Source organism: Strongylocentrotus purpuratus, unplaced genomic scaffold (assembly GCF_000002235.5).
Source record: "Strongylocentrotus purpuratus isolate Spur 01 unplaced genomic scaffold, Spur_5.0 spur5_scaffold_5, whole genome shotgun sequence".
Lineage (NCBI taxonomy): Eukaryota > Metazoa > Echinodermata > Echinoidea > Camarodonta > Strongylocentrotidae > Strongylocentrotus > Strongylocentrotus purpuratus.
In genome coordinates this window covers 6,179,598-6,188,280 of record NW_022145611.1, presented here as the reverse complement: position 1 = coordinate 6,188,280, position 8,683 = coordinate 6,179,598, and the positions used below count along the sequence as shown (strand labels likewise).

Below are 8,683 nucleotides of genomic sequence, written 5' to 3'. Positions count from 1 at the left end.
TTCATTATAATGGTTATAATAATACTTCGGGTAGGAAGAAGTCAAGGAAAAATATCCCAACAATGAATGACCATGCAAGAAATATATAGGTAGCTAGATACCTAGCTGTAGGCCACCATTTATTGCAATAGCATTAACCCTTTATTGCTTGCTTTTTTTTTTTAATGTTAAGTTGACTGAAGCGATGATTGTCTAACATCACTTTGTGATTTAATTTTTTTTTTTTTTAATGAATTAACCCAAGTCTTTGTTTTGTGAAATAAATTCTGGAACCAACCGAGAAGAAACCCGGAGCCTTTGTCGACACATCCACGCCATTATAAACACTCACTTTAAATTCTGGCACAAAAATCCACATACCACATGCACACTTGCATTTACCTTTCTCACAATGATCCATGTACCACCTTCATGTAAATCACTCTCCGATTATATATAGATATCTCTGAATATCATTTCATCATTTACTGCAAAACATTAACCACTCGACCAATGAATAACACAAAACAGCAATTTCATTTTAAAAACAATTTTCAATCTGCATATTATAATTGCCACTTCACTTCAGATACAATAGGCAAGATACTTCCATTATGTAACTTGCATACAAAACAGGAATGCTTCTTTTTTTTCTTCAATGCAATAACACTGTATATTTGTGTGTTAAATGTACTTGTATACTTAACTTAACATGTATACAAAAACGAAAGACTCAAATAAATACTTATATCCATGTCTCACATACTTTTCATTGTACATCTAATACTTCTTCAATAAATATAAAGCTTTGTATAAATAATAAAACAATCTGTTTTGAAAGCCATTACTTTATGTTTACTGTCATCTTTGGTTCAATCATGCGCCAATAACACGCAATTGTTCAAATGTGTACATGAATGAACATTATTGGAAACAAGTGAAATGTGAAAATCTACATGGAGTTCATAACTTGCATAATAATGTTTAAAATGGGGGCACGCTACAAGAGTCCTATCTCGCACCCCGGGGCAATGTGTCTGACAGGGCCGGTTGTAGCAACTACTCCGAAGATCAAGATTACAGTAATCTTGATCTAAGGAGACACGAACGAACGATAATAATGATGAAGATGCACGTATGACATGGACTAACCAAGTCGAAAATAGGCACAAAATATGCAGGTAATGTTGCAATGATACATGTAATGTTGTACTATGCAACATCAAATGTAATTAAAAAAGTATGCATATAAATTTGAATATGTAAAGAAACAGGTCTATTGCCAATTATCTGAACTTTTCACTTATTCACAACTTCTAAAACAAATACTTTAAATTGTCTAAGCATTGAAAGCACTATTCTCTGGAACACCAGGAATTAATGTACTAAGTACAAGTTAACCCTATCGTGTGTACCATATTGTAACCAGAGTGCTAGTTTTACACTACTTTCGGGCTTCCTGACTCCTTCACTATGAAATCACCATCCAAACTGAAGAACACTGGTAGCCAATGCTGACATCTTTAAGGGAGCGCCATTCTGCAATAAAATAGAAAAACAATTAATGAATTGAAATTCAATTATATTACAGCAAATAAAGAAAAAAAAAGAGAAATTTAACATGATTTATATTTCACATTCATATGGTTATATATTAACTCTAACATTAGACAGCATAACTTACATACACTACTCTATAACAGACATTACCAAAGTATTATATGATCAAGAGCCAGATTATGGAAAGAACTTCAAAAAATACCTCAAATGGATCTCACAGCTCAGTTAGGCATGATATTCATAAATGATAATTGGGTCAAATTTGGTCTACATGCATGATAATAACCTTCAAGACATTGTGTTTTTCAGCAGTGGCGTAATGAGCCAAAAAAAATTGGAGGGGGAATAACGGAGCTAAAGTTTTGGATATGGTGCATGATTTTTTTTTTTAAACAAAAAAAAAGAGCAAGCGAGAAAAAAAAATCTACATTTTCTAATTTTTAAATAAATAATTCTGTCACAGATTTTTTGGTAGATAATTTGATTTTTCTTTGTCTAATTCTAAAAAGGAAAAAGAGGCAGATATTAGAAGAATTTAAATGCAAATTGTAATGTTGAAAAATACAATGAGGATTTAACCAAAAAATACCCTTTTCGTGAAAAATTGGGGGTGTTTCAGTGTACAATGAGGTTAAGTTCAGCAAAAGCAAAGTATTAAGATCTGGAAATCATTGTTTCCACATTCATCAGAGTGAACAAAAAATTACTTTAGGAATATTAAGATCTAAAGCTCCTGATGAGTACTTCTTAAATGTTAAATAAAACAAGACTCTCATTTATCTTGATAATTAGACACTGGATTGAAAAAGACTAGTGTCACCAGGCACTGTGAGAGAAATTTAAAAACAAATGGTACATGTTGTTTCTCAGAATGATTTGACATCACCAAGGAACATTGCCTTTAATGACTTCATGGTGATGAAAAAAATGCCAACTCTACTTAACAGTACATATCTTACCTAGTTGCATGAAGACAAATCTGCTTGGGCACTAGGGTTGGTGAACACTCCACAGAGCCATGGTGGGATGTAGAATCTGTGATCACTCTGAGGGAACGACCAGACAGCTTCAACACTGAATGGAAGAAAGGAAAAATATTGTAAGTGAATAATGAGAGTTAACATGTATGAATATTATAATTACAAGTCTAGTGCTTGACGTGACGTTGTCGGAACGGCAGGAAAATCAGTGCCGTGGCTTGAAACTCCAACCAAATGTGGGAGGGTTGACAGCCATGTCGTTACCATGGTAGACTTATAGCAAAAAACAATTTGGTATTCAAGAATTTCCACATGAAAAATACACACACGTTCTTGCATATTTACCTAAGTACGAGGTCACATCACGTCAGCCTGGCCAGGCTCGGCAGCGGCCGCCAGCAGTATCGGCCGTTCTTCAATGCTCGACCAATGTGTATCATGCATTAGGACATCTGCCAAGTCATGAAGTTGAGAAGGGGAGCTGGAGGTTACTTGAAGGTAAGGCTACATGAAGGTTTCATGGCCCTGCCTACATATTCTATATGAAAGAAGGTGAAGAAATTATTATTTTTTTTTGTAGAGATTTGAAGGTAAAACAGGTCTAAATAGACTACTAGACTCTACAACATTGCCATTGATAAAGTTTGACTTTAGTTTAGAGTTTAGTAAGTAGGATGAGGTGTCGTGTGTAATACAGCTGCATGCACATGGATTATATGCACTTGAAATTGGGTCGACAATTCATTGGCTCCAAGATTCGTTCATTAATATTGCCGAGACCCGTGAATATGAATCATTGCCATTTATATTACGGTCACTGTAACTCATGAGCTCCGCCGCCGACGGCTTGGCGGCGGAGCTCCCTGGAGTTACGGTCAATGAAGCTAATGCAGCTGCGCTGCAGAGCAGTAGCTATCAGTCAGGCATTATGAATGGCACATAGGGTCTATGCGTAGCAGATTCGCCAGCTTTTTTTTTTTTTTTTACCTATGAATACCTATTTTTCATGGAAAAGGAATATCAAACATCGATTTATGGAAAAAAAAATACTTCATTACAATTGAAATGCGCCCTTACCTTTGTTTCTTTAGAGGGTTTTACAAAGTCAAAGATCCACTCGGCTCGGCTGAAATCAAAACAATACCTCTCGATCACTGCATGCAATCAATGCTAATGCGTGTAGACCTCTAGCGCAGCACTACGTGCTAGGAGGCAGCAATCGCACACATGAATAGGATACACAAATTACAAACGAACGTACACAATAAATACGATGCGGTTGATCGGCAAGTTTGACAGTAGACTCACGGTTTAAATTTTTTAATTATTCTTTTTAACATCATTAAGTTAAAAAAAATATTATATTTTACTACTATTTAGGTGTCATCAATTGTCACTGGTATATCTGTTTTGAGTGGAATCAGATGAGTATTGTACAGTGGTGTTTAAAATGTTGAGAATCAATAGCACATATTTTAATACACAGCCAGGATAGTAATGCAGCTACATGTGCTCACGATCAGCTGTCTGCCTAGGTTTACGTAATTTCGTGTCAATGCGCATGCGCGAGTCTTTGATCGAGCGGTGACGTCGATTTTCTCGTAAGTTTGCTGCTTCTCGATTTCTGAAAAACACCCCATTCATTTTCCATTGTATCTCCGAAAATAAGTGATGGTCACAGCGAAAATTTCGTCACCGGCACCGTAAAGGTCTCATGAATATGCATATTAAGTCTCATGAATAAATAGCCATATGACCAGATGTGTCTGATAATAATCTGAGGGTAGTTTTCGGAGACGACTGAACATGAAATGTTTGATAAAATGATAAATAGATCATCACTTAATACCATTTTTCATATATAGTTCGATATGACCATTTTACATCATTCCTGAGAGTCTGAGCGAAATCCGCCGACGAACAAAGAAGATATGAGAGAGAGAAATTTCGGTGAAAAAGTGAGCTTGGCAACGTGAGTGCTTCGATGACCGTTGAATATTCAAAACGATTTCGGTGTTATCAGTGAGATAATTGGCATGCTCCGCACCGCCTGTTCAGGGGGGGGGGTGATCATCATCACAGGTTACCAGAGCATGAAACAAGATCAGGCAAATCAGATTTACGTCCCTCAAACCCTCTCAATATCCCATCTGATTGCAGTATGAGCACGGCAAAGCTAGGAAGCAAATCTTCAGTAAATGGTCACACAGTTTGACTGTCCTCCAGACAACATGTCGACAGCATGTCTACTTACGCTCTTTAATTATTAAAAGTCAGCATTAAATTTCATCTTAGTAAGACATTTGTTCACTAAACCTTGGGAGTTCGAAGAAATGTAATGAAATAAAGGTAATCCAAACAAAACTAAACGCAAAGGAAATTACAGGTATATTATTAGCAGTGGTGCTATGAACAAATATTTTTAAAATCCTTTGTGTGCAACATTTTTTAAGGTTAACCAGAATAACCAAATCATCACCTAGATTTGAAGGAAGGTTATTTGGCTTTATAGAATGTGAAGAAATGGAAGCTCTATCATGTCTGTAGGGGGTAAATCGATCACTTTAGAACGTTATTCTACCATGAATGTCTCACACATTTCCTTTGATTTGGCGTACGGAAATCCTGCCTGTATGATGACTACATGAAAAATGTACAAGTGTAAACAAACACATGTTTTTACCAAGAATAGTACACTTGACACGATTACGATTCAAGGCATCTATATCAAAACATACATGTATTCGTAAGCTGATGACGAAATAATATTGATGAAAGGAACATACTATGTATGATAGTGCTCATGACCTCGGAAAGTATATATTCCAGATTGAACGCTGAATGATAACATAACAATAATTAACTTTGGCAGCAAAGTCCCTTTGAAGACTGAAAGTGCTTGGTTATTATCCCAGAGAGATCCTCCCCTCCCCTGGTTCTCTAAGGCAGGAATTTTTCCATTCCCAGGCAAGGATTTTTCCTTTCCCTGGCAAGTATCATGCCTGATTATATTTTCTCTTACGACTTAATATTTTGTTCATAGAATTCCTGTTCTTCCTTCATCACTGCTTGCCTGGTACTCATTAAATTCTCATTCAGGATGATCTTTATAAAAGTTCAGATTTTAGAATGAAAATGGAGTAGTGCAGGTATGTACCTTTAGGCAGAAGGCATGGACATGTTGACTTCATGCATACTGTACTTCTGCAGAAAAAATATATTGTATGATTTCAGTTTTGGTTAGGGCTTCCTTCTCAGAAAATTTATTATAAGACAGAAGCATGTTTTTATTTTTTAAATGTATGTTATTATATCGTCTGTTTGGAATCAAAAGGGCTTTAAGTCTGTGTTAAACTATTTGAGTTAACACCCTTTAGTACTCAGTTAAAGAGAAGTGGACAAACCCAATCAATCACAAATAATTTAATGATCTACGATTTATTATGATAAATTACAATGTACAGTCTGTCAGTACATTTTTACAATTGGCCAATTATTCTCTGCTTGCTCTACAAGGCAAGGGCAAGTATGGTTTCCATTCACTTGCCAGTCAACACATTTTGACTGCCGTAGCACCATGCAGCAGATATCGATGTAAAATCAACTGAATAACAGTATCTATTTCTCAGTCTTTGAAATCTCATCAAAATAATTTGTCTTTCACCCCTTTTCCACTCCATCCAGCCCTCAAGCTTGGATGAACTTCACACGAGGGGTGGCAAGATTTCCTCGAGCCCATCAGAAATCAGATCGCAAATGCCGCCGCAAATACCATCCAAACTAAGGATTATTGATCAATAAAACCCCCAAGGGAAATCTGCAATTGGCCCTCATTTCCACGAGAAGTACTTCATATTCCTGTCATTTTTTTAACCTATAATCAGTGCGCTTGCACTTTGGTAAGCCCAGCCAAGGGAGTGTGAACTCCATGCCAGAATGCTAAAACACTTTTATCCCTTTCTTTCTTAATTTATTTCTTGTAGTATATTGAGGGGTCAATCCTCAAAATAGAGATAAATTTAGCAAATACAACAATAATACAATACATTTTATCCTGAAGAGTTATTTTTCACTCTAAGAAGGTGGAGACAAGTCAGACAACATATTATTCATTGAAAAAATTACTATACTATCATAAGGAATTAGGAAATGTACCATTTGGGAATAATACAAATCGGGGGGGGGGGGGGGTATCTCCTTGAGATCACTTGTATCATGCACTACTGATGGCAGATTTCTCCCATATTTTGGTCAAAACTTTTAAAGATTCAGCACTTTCTTATTCCTTGTTCAACTGTTTTTAAGTATTTTGCTAAACGTTTCTCAGATATATCTGTTTCTTCTACTCCTGTCTAAAGCTACATGTATTAGACCGATAGACCCTTTTTCAAAAGTCTGAAGTTCCATTTGAGAGATTGGTAGCTCGTCCAAGCATTTTAGGTATTCTTTCACACTACAAAGTGCATGTAAGGATTGCAGTCAGGCTCAATACTTACAGGGGTACTGTACATGGCACATTTTGACACAGGACACAAGTAATTAAGCAATTAATACAGGGTTGGGAGCAATGTTTACAGACTATAATAATGTCAAATGATATGAACACCCTGAGAGAAAAAAAAACAATAATAAAGGAGTCTTATCTTGTTTGTATTTAATAAGGCTGCGACGGGTAGTCGAATGCTCGAGTACCCGCACGGTTGACAACTACTCGGGTACGATTTCTTGTACCCGAATATTCGGCCGCAAAAAAAAAAAAAAAAAAAAAAGATGTCCAGGCCCACGCTTATCCGTGCCAGGGAGAGCAGCATCCGCTGGCATGGTACCGTCGGTAAAAATGTTTCCAAACTCAAGCACTGTCAAACTCACCTTTCAGAAACTGGGACCAAATGTCCAGATTTCTGTTTGGACTTGGAGGAAAATGGATTATTCTGCCATCTTTGGTTTTTAAAACAGCATTGTTTACTGTTATTATTCTTATTAAATCGGCGCCTTCAACTGCAACTCAAAGTAAAGTTGCATGCGTTTTCAGCGAGCTGCGCGAGGGACTTGAGAAACTGCCGAGTGGTATGGTAGTGGCAAAAAAAGAAAAAAAAGGAAAAAAATCCAAAAATCCAAAAATTCAAAAAAATTCAAAAAAATTCAAAAAAATTCAAAAAAATTCAAAAAAATTATAAAAAAACATGGCGTCCGAATACTCGAGTATTCGCCTATGAGCCTGGGAGTGTACTCGGGTACCTCATTACACTGTTGTGCACAGCCCTAGTATTTAAGGGTCTTGTGGCTTGTAACTCAACAGCATTTCATTCATGTCCACAAGACTACCTGTACATAACCCTACATGTACCATAAAAACATACATGTACATACAGGTACATACAGGTACATTACACGTACATTACTGTATATGTAGATTACATGTAATGTACATGTATGTAACATCTCCACCAGTATATTGATTTCTTCATTGACTAATGCTGGTATGACAGGAAATCTAATGATCAATCTCTATCGTCAGACAGGTGCAAATCATGATCCCAATAATAGTCAAGTTCAACTCGTATTGATCAATACACAGAAATCGGTATCTCAAGGGTCTTTATTAGATACCTGATTTGTATTTTGTACACTACTACTTAAATTCAACAGCGTATCATTTTTATGGTTGGGAAACGGGACAGTGCCTACCACCAATATTGTTAATCTAAGGAGACTGCAAAATGTAAGTACAGTAAATGACTTTCACAAACAGGTTGCAAGACTTGAACTATAAATGAGACATATACATGTATGTGCATGTACATGTAAGCCTATATGTTTTTCTGGTGATAAGATCTCCACATTTTTTAAATAGAAATCAAATTCATAAGTTTGTAACTTCAAGCCATGACCCAATACCTAACCCTAATCCTAAGTATAATATCCTATTACGATATGCACCCCACACTTCAAACATAAATTTTCATGAAAATTGAAAATAAAGCCCAGAGCAAATGTGGCCACTACATGTACACACATCTCATAACCATTCAAATCTATCACATTGTAGTCTACATGTATTTGAAAAAAAATGTACAGTTATTGTTGAAAATCCTCAAGGTCTTTCTCCTTTTATAGCATTTTAGAATGACTAGGCACAATTCAACAAATGACAAACGAAAGAG

General features: G+C 36.1%; 1 long non-coding RNA gene across 1 annotated transcript; it reads right to left on the bottom strand.

The window, feature by feature from the left end:
• Positions 1-1,268: 1,268 nt before the first annotated feature.
• On the bottom strand, positions 1,269-3,759 carry LOC115929678. Its single transcript, XR_004066664.1, has 4 exons — positions 3,597-3,759; positions 2,865-3,057; positions 2,499-2,613; positions 1,269-1,518 (listed from the first exon to the last, which is right to left on the bottom strand). It is a non-coding gene; the product is annotated as an uncharacterized LOC115929678 (long non-coding RNA).
• Between the last annotated feature and the right edge of the window lie 4,924 nt (positions 3,760-8,683).